Source organism: Gracilinanus agilis, chromosome 1, assembly GCF_016433145.1.
Source record: "Gracilinanus agilis isolate LMUSP501 chromosome 1, AgileGrace, whole genome shotgun sequence".
Taxonomy (NCBI): Eukaryota; Metazoa; Chordata; class Mammalia; order Didelphimorphia; family Didelphidae; genus Gracilinanus; species Gracilinanus agilis.
The window spans coordinates 284,896,249-284,905,081 of NC_058130.1; positions in this window are offsets into that span (position 1 = coordinate 284,896,249).

The following is an 8,833-nucleotide window of genomic DNA, read 5'->3' on the forward strand; positions in this document are numbered from 1 at the left end:
TATGTCATTTTTTTAAAACCCTTACCTTCGGTCTTAAGAATCATTACTGTGTATTGGCTCGAAGGCAGAACTAGGCCATGGGGGTTAAGTGACTTGCCCAGGGTCACCCAGCTGGGAAGTGTCTGAGGCCAGATTTGAACCCAGGACCTCCCATCTCTAGGTCTGGCTCTCTATCCACTGAGCTGCTCATGGTATTTTGGTAAATGCTTTTACTGTGAACTAATTATATTTACTAGCATGACTATAAACTGTGGATACAAACTTATAGGATCAAATAATTATATAAAGTGCTTCACAAACTTGTAAGTGTGATATAAGTATCATCTGTTCTTATTATTGCTATTAATAATAATAATAATAACACATGTCTGAGGCAATTCAGAGATGCAGAACTATAGAGTTTCAAAGTCCTTTCTCTCTTTATGTAGACCATTTTTTGATTCAGTTCTCTTTTACCATGATTGGTTCTCTCTGGAATACATAGCCAGCTCTCTTCTTTGCTGCGAGATGTCCTATTCCTTGAAGCTCCTGGTGAGGGAGGAGGAGTTGGTAGCTCAGAGTTCCCCTCGAGACTATTCTTTGGAAACACAATCCACATATTTATCCATTCATTCATCTGTCCTGATTCTCCTTGTCTCTGGCTGACCCCACCTTTGTCTTGTGTAGGTGATCATATTCCTCCTGCCTCCTCCCTGCAGGTATCCTCCAGGGCTCTGTCCAAGACTCATCTCTTCACTTTACACAATCTCTTTTTGGGTGATGTCATCTGCTACCATGAATTCATCAACTCTATAAGGATGACTTCCAGATCTATAGGTCCAGCCCATATCCTTCTCCTGAACTCCAAACCAGCATCATCACCTGCTTGGAGAACATCTCCCTTGGATGTCTTAATTGTATCACAACTTGCCATGTCCAGAGAGAAGTCATGAATTCCCCAGTTGAAACCTTCCCAGTGTCTGTGTAGGGGCTTTCGGTCCCAACAGCCACCACCCAGAGCCATAAACTTGGGCTCGCTCCTTACCCTTCCCTCTCCCTCTTTCCCACAAAGTTCAGCCACCAAGGCTTGTTGAGTCTGTTCCCTGCTTTCCAGGTGCCTGGTCACCCCTCAAGGGCCTGACATGGTGTATTGTAAAAACCTGATCTCTCCTCAGTCCTATCCTCTGCATGGCTATTAAAATAATCCTTCCTATTATGCCCAAAGAAATGATGAACAGGATAAGTTCAGAAACACCTGGAAAGATTTCTAGGAACTGATGCAAAGTGAAGGGAGCAGAACCAGGAGACCAGTGTATATGGTAGCAGAAATATCGTACGATGGTCAACTAAGGGCTAACTATTATCAGCCAAGTAAGATTCCAGGATATCTACGAGGGACCCATGATGAAAATGCTATCTTCAGCCAGAGAAGAAACTGTTGGAGGCTGAAGCAGATCAAAGGAGGCCATCTTCCACCTTATTTTCTTCATGATTTTTTTATTGTATGTGTTGGGAATATGGAAATATGTATTGCATGAAAGCACTGGCATAACCTGTATCAGAATATTTACTGCCTTCGAGAGTGGGGAAGGGAAGAAGAGAATCTGAATCCTAAAATGTCAGAAAACAATTGTCAAAAAGTGTTTCTACCTGTCATTGAAAAAATTAATTTAAAAAAAAATCTTCCTAAAATACAAGTCATGTCCCTCTCCTCCTTATTGCCTCTAGGATCAAATTCAGACTCCACAACCTAGCCCTACAGGTCCTCTCTCACCTTTCAAGCCTTATTCCAGAGCACCTCCCTTCACATAGAATACATTGCAGCAAACTTGGACTACTATTTGAAAACCTGGCAAAATTTCTGTTACCCTTCTGTGCTCTGACCCACTTCCTCTTTCCCTTTGACTTTCAGAGTCCTTCTCTTGACTCAAGGCTCAGCTTAGGTGCTGCCACTTCCATGAAGCCTTCTCTGATTTCATCTAAAAGTGGTCTGTCATTTTGATCGATGACATTTGTAAAACCCAGTGGAATTAGTCATTGGCTGAGAGGGGATGGGGGAAGGAAGGGAAAGAACATGAATCATGTAACCATGGAAAAATATTCTAAATCAATTAAATAAAATTTGTCAATTCAAAATAAATAAATAAATAAAGGTGGTCTATCCCTCCTCAAATTTCTACAAACACCATGTGCTTGTCCTTCCCTTCCCTATTGTATGTCTTAGGGTACATGGTGTATCTCCTCCCACTTCCTCCTTAGGTTCATTGCTAGATCTGATGTCAGGAAGACCTTTCTCCTGCCTCAGATACTAACTGGATCTGTTGGTCCTGGGCTTCCCACTTAACTGCTTGATGCCTCAGTTTCTTCATCTATAAAATGAAGGGGTTGAACTCATTAGCTTCTAAAATCACTCCAGTTCTTAGTCTAGGGTCTTATGAATGTGACCTCCTTGAGGACAGGTTCTATTTTATTTTGATCCTTGTTATCTCCAGCACCTTGCACATAGTAGGTGCTTAGTAGATATGTTAGCATCATAGACCTCAGAAGTCATCAGGTCCAATCCAATTTTACAGTTGAGGAAATTGAGGTCCCACAAGATTAAGGGACTTGTCCAAGGTCACCCAGCTTATTGAATGGAACTGGAGAGGACTTCACTGGACACTTACTGTTTTGTTGCAGGAGATCCCCCCCGCCCCCCACCGACCAGAGATGGGGAGGCTGTCCATTCTTCACTGGGACTGGGGATAAGGGCAGGTTTTGTCTTTGGGCCGTGGCTTAGGAAAGAGCCCTTTAAAGGTGGCAGCCAGCCAGGATGCCAGAGGTGAGGTCACACCATCCAGATGCCCTGCAGAACTGAAAGCACAGTGCCCATGGGGGATGGGGAGAAGCAAAGACTGGAAAAAGGCCATTCACGAAAAAAATAAAATAAAATTGTGAATGGATGAAATAACTCAAGAAAATCCCAATAGAGCCAAGAGAAAATGAACAGGATGGAGACATGGTCCTTTTGAAAGAGTAATGGGGCCATGACTCAGAAGGAAGAATGGAGAGGACACAAAGGGCCCTGGGCCTCCTGCTGGGGTCCTAGATGGCAAATATTCCTGGGGCACAAAACTCAGGGAAAGGCAAGCAGGAAGCATGAATGCAGGCTTGCCTGGCACCTACCCTTCCAGAAGGTGCCTGTTGCGGGGATGTAGGTCAGGTTCTGTGGTGAGGACTGAGCTTGGGGAGGAGCAGAGTGGAGATGAAAAGCCTACCCTGGGCAGAGTTGGGGAGGGGGCAAAGGGTAGGCCTGAGACCAAAGCAGTGGCCCCAGGGCTGAGTGGACAAGGGGAGGAGGGACCTGAGCCCAGCCACAGAGAAAGTGGGTTTGGAGGGCAAAGAGAGGTCCCAAAGCTAGAGCTAGGAAATCTTGGGTCCAGGGCAAATCCACCTTGGGGGCTTGGGCTAGCATCAGCTTATCCTCCAGGGAGCTGGCCTTCACCCTCATGGAAGAATAAATGGGGAGAAAAGCATTGATTGTGCTCCTGCTCTAGGTCAAATACTATATTAAATGCCAGGATGACAAAAGTAGAGATTGCCCTGCCTTCAGAGCTCCTGTATTCTAACAGGGAAGGGCCCAGACATCAGAGAGGTGGCAGGGAGGACATTTATGTTTGGGAAGTTATTGGGCTGCTCAGTAGAGTCTTAGGGGAGCATATTGAATGACAGGATTGATTTGATTATGAAGAGGGAGGAGGGTGAGCTGAGGATATGCTTGGGGGACAAGGGCTGGCCAGAAGGCCCTCACCAAATTGCAAACCAAGCCCTTTAGGCAGGAATCTTGGAACTTAGAGGATTCTGTTCTCCAGGGTCTGTGTTCCAGATAGCAAATGAGATATTTATTTACATTATAATTGGGGCGGAGATTGTGGGGCAGCTGGTTGGTTCAGTAGATTGAGAGCCAGACCTAGAGGTAGGAAGTCCTGGGTTCAAATGTGACCTCAAACACTTTCTAGCTGTGTGACCGTGGGCAAGTCACTTAACCCTCATTGCCTAGGCCTTAACACTCTTCTGCCTTAGAACCAATACACAGGATTGATTCTAAGGTGGAAGATAAGGGTTAAAAAAATTTTAACAAGGGGAAATGATCCAAGGACCTCAGAGAACATGCTACCATCGAGGGAGTTAAATAGGACAGAAGATTTGAGAAAGATTTGTGGTTTTTATGATCTTAAGAGAAGATGACCAGGTTGCTTAGGAGTTAGAAAGAGAGCCACGTTGATGGTCTGGAGGTAACTGTGTGTGACCGGTGACATCACCAGTCAGCAGGGCTGATCTCCATGAAGAAGACAAATGTCCCCTTTACCTGTGTGGCCTCCCACCATGTTGCCCCTCCAGAGCAAAGCCTTCTTATCCTCATACCAGACACACCTCAAATAGGACTGAAGAACAAGCTGGTCCATTGGTGATGCACAAGGTCCTGGGTCATCCCACCATGGAGACAGCTACTCATTTGGAACTTAGTTCCGATAAAACCTGCTAGGCCTGTGGGGGTGGGGTGGGCATGGTGATGGTGGGGAGGGGTCTAGGAATGAAGAGGGGCAAGGCTTTTGAAGGTCTAGGAACCTTTCTGTACCATCCTCTACAATTATATTCCTGCTGTGCTCTTTCTAGACTGACACAGTTCACAAAAAACAGAGTTCTATTTTTTTCTTTCTACAAAAGAAAAATAAAGATGAGAAAAAGTTTCCAATATCTTCTGAAAATCAGCACAATTGAAGAATATTTATTGAGTTACTGCCACAATCTGGATTCAAGCCACAGCTCTGGAATATACTATTTAGGATTTTTAAAAAATTAATGTAATTAAATATTCAATCATTCTTGTATTTCCTTTAGAATTATTTTAAAATAATATTACAATAGAACAAGTTATAATTGTATTTTCAAGTATACAAGTATTTCTTTTCTTTCCTTCCCACCTTCCCCCTACCAGTTGAAAGGAAAAAAAATAGACTCATAATAATCTGCATAATCAAGCCTCTAAAAACATTTCTACATTGCCTAAATCCAGAAATGTATGTCCTATTCTGCCTCATGAGGCCTCCTATGTCAAGAGGTGAGTAGCATGCTTCACCTTTGGGTCCTGAGAGCCTTTGGTTGGTCTTAGTGTTGCTCCGTGTTCTTAAGTCTTTCAGAATCAATTGTCTTATGTTGTTGCAGTAGAGCATTGATTCCCAAAGTGGGTGCCACCGCCCCCTGGTGGGTGCTACAGCGATCCAGGGAAGTGGTGATGGCCACAGGTGCATTTGGGGTGGTGAATAACTGTAAGGGGGTAGTGATAGCATGTGACAGGGGCGCTAAGTAATATTTTTTCTGGAAAGGGGGTGGCAGGCCAAAAAAGTTTGGGAACCACTGTGATAGAGTAACCCTTCACTTTGCATCAGTTCGTACAAGTCTTCCCGGTTTTCTCTGAGATCCTCCCTTTCCTCACTTTTTACAACACAATAATATTCTATTATATTCAGAGACGACCAATTTGTTCAGTCATTCTTATTTGATGGACTCTCCCAGACCCTCAGCTACAGAGGAGTTGCTCATTTGTATCATCAGTATTGATGGAAAGAGTTGTCTTCACTCTGAGATGACAAGTCCAGACAAAGTCCAACAAACGAAATCCCTGGGATGCACTCGATGAGGGCTGAAATTATGCAAGTATCTAGAATGGGACTGAAGGGATGAAAGAGGGACATTCACATTAAATGAGCCCTCAGGAAGGCCACTGACAAGCTAGACTGTCCAGGGAAGGGCAATGAGGATGGTGAGCAGATGGGAATTCTACCCTCCTAGAATGAGTAGAAGGAATGGGGAAAGCTTAGCCTGGAGGAAAAATTTTGAGGATCATGAACGTTGAAGCCCATCCAGAGGAGAGTGACCAAAATGGTGAGGGGCCCTCAAGATTACTTAATCCAAAAATCAGTTATCCGGATCCAGCCGGATACAACCGCGAGAGACCCGTGAGTCAGCCACCTGGAAGAACCATAGGGGGAGAGAAGGGAGACCGAGGCGCAATAAAGACAAATCAGTCTTAATTGTGACAAGGCTCGTTTATTGTGTGCAGGGAGTGGGTTTATATGCTTCTAGGGCTGGGGTAAGGAATTTTCCAATGGTTTCAGGCCATTGGTCTCGCCACGCCTATCCCGGATGAAGCTGGATAAGTTTCTATTCCTAACATAAGTTTCGTTTCTTGGGAAACCCTTCACTAAGTTTTGTTTCTATGGTCTCTATGGTTTTTAGGTTTCGATCCTTGGTCTCTGACAATCAGTGAAGGTCCTCAAATGCCTTCCTAGCTATGTGACCCTGGGCAAGTCACTGGACCCCAAGTGCCTAGCCCTTGCCATTCTTTTGCTTTGGAACAAACCACTATTGATTCTAAGGTGGAAGGTAAGGATTTTTTAAAAATCACTGAAAGAATTGAGGGTATTTGGTCTGGAAAAGAAAAGATTCTGGGGCACATTATAATTGCTTCCAAGAATGTGAAGGACTGTCAGGTGGAAGAACGCTCTTGCCATTGCTTGGCCCCAGAAGGTAGGACCTGGAGCAATGGAGTTGGGGAGGGAGGGGGAGAAGGAGATAGATTTGGGCTTGATTTAAGGGAGCAGTTCCTCAAAATGAGAACAAAGGAAGCAGGGCTGTGTGTGCTGGTCAATGTTTAATATATATGGGATTGATGTTCAAGCTGAATATGCAACATGAACCTCTTCTCCATCACCTTCCCAGGTCTAGACAATGAAGACAAGTCAATGTGTGGGTTTGCCATATTTCTAAGGTATAAATGCTCACCCTGAACATTTAATAATTGGCTCTGGCAGGGGGCAGCTGGGTGGCTCAGTGGATTGAGAGCCAGGCCTAGAGATGGGAGGTCCTGGGTTCAAATCTGACCTCAGATACTTCCCAGCTAGGTGACTCTGGGCAAGCCACTTGACCCCCATTGCCTACCTTTACCACTCTTCTGACTTGGAGCCAATTCACAGTATGGATTCTAAGATGGAAGGTGAGGATTTAAAAAGTAATAATAAGAATCGGCTCTGGCTAGTCTGTTCCAGGTGGTTCTCACACACCCCTGAATGGAATGTCTGGGGGATGGGTGGAAGTTTCCCTGTCACTGGGGGGATCTGGTCAAGTAAAGATTGGATGATCCTTTAGGGGGAATGACGCAAGAGGATTTCTAAGCAGGATCAGGCTGGACTAGTTGATCTGTGTTGGAATCTTGCCTCTGCCTTTCCAAGTGGCATGACTATGGGCCAATTGCTTCTCCTTTGGAGTAATCTCTAAGGTCCCTTGCTATATAGATCATCCACAGATCCCTGGGAATGTAATCTGCCTCGTGGTGGGTCAGTTGTCCAAAAGGATTGGCCTTTCTTGTTCTCTGAGGTCTTGATATTTGTCCAAGTTTGTTGGGTTCATGGAGCTGTGCTTCCCCTTCCTTTCCCCACTTAAGACCAGAAGTGGCCTCCTCAATAGAGCTGCCCACACCTTGACACTGGGTGACTGGTTGGGCAGCTCTTCACTAAACCAGTCCATCTGGGTCATTACACGCCAGTGGAGGCATTGCCCCAAACACCCAAACAGCAGTCTGCTGGCCAGCCTCATTCCTCTCTGAGCCACCCAAGGAATCAATTCAATTGGCAGGTAGATGTTTACCAAGTGTCTTCTTGTACCAGGCACTGAGCCACGTGCCAGAGACACAAGGGCCAAATCAAAACAGCCCCTGCCTTCAAGGGGCTCCAGTTCCATGGGGTCAGGGGAGGAAGAGATGTAATGTACCCATAGTTGAGGAGATTGTAATAAGTAGATAACATGGCTGATAATAGAGGAGCTAGTGGTACAAGTGAGTCACCTGGGCCTGGGAGCCTGTAACTACAGTAGCAGGTGATTTCAGACTGTCAGAGATATGTAGCCTGAGCTGAGATGCCCAGTGGGTCTCCCTGCTAGCTATAGGCTCCTTTAAGGTAGAGAGTGAGGGGCCCCTCCCTGCTGGAGTGAAAGCAGAGCTCAACAGGAAGTGAAGCTCGCACACTTCCTGGATAAAATGGATGCTTTCCCAGTACTTCCTTTAGATTCAAGTGGTTGCTATTCTCCCCTCTCCTCAGCCCCTTAGTCCAAGATGATGTTATAATAACTACAGAAGTTCACAGTTTCAGGCTAAGGGTTTATTTTAACATGGAAGAGAAAACTAAGGTAAGAGGGTTTAGGACTCTTGAGAGACTGTTGCTAGGGGCGACTGGCAAGTGTTGGCTATGGACCTAGAAGGTAAGGCGAGGCTGAGGGAACCAGCCTTCGGCCAGAGATAGTATAAGACTACCTTGATGTTGTTTGGTCCACCAGCTGGACAGATATAGTTGATGAATTGGTTTGGGGGTACCCTTGTTGCTAGGCTACCCTAATCTAAATTCTGCCCATGATCCACAACCCAAACCCCCCTCCAACTTCCTGGAGTCCCCAAGGGGAAGTCAGGGATAGCTGGGTGTCTGGGTGAGGTCAAGGAAATCAAAACCCCCAGGTTGGTTCTGCCGGGGTTTTTATAGTCCCAGCTCAAACTGTCAGCTCCTGGGACTAGTACCTGCCAGGCCAGAGTTCCATTCTTTTAACTGACAGGATTGCCTAGGATAATTTTGCAAATGCATAAATCCTGCATTACAAGATACCCAGTGGATTAGAGGGCAGTTAGCACAAAGCAATTTCAGGAGGAAAAAAGTACCACCAACCTGATGAAGCAAGACATTGTCCTGTGGATGCTGGCTTCTGAGGAATGGCCTGAGGCAGAGGTCAGGTGGGAGTACTTTTAGAGGGCTTGGGCAAAAGTATGGAG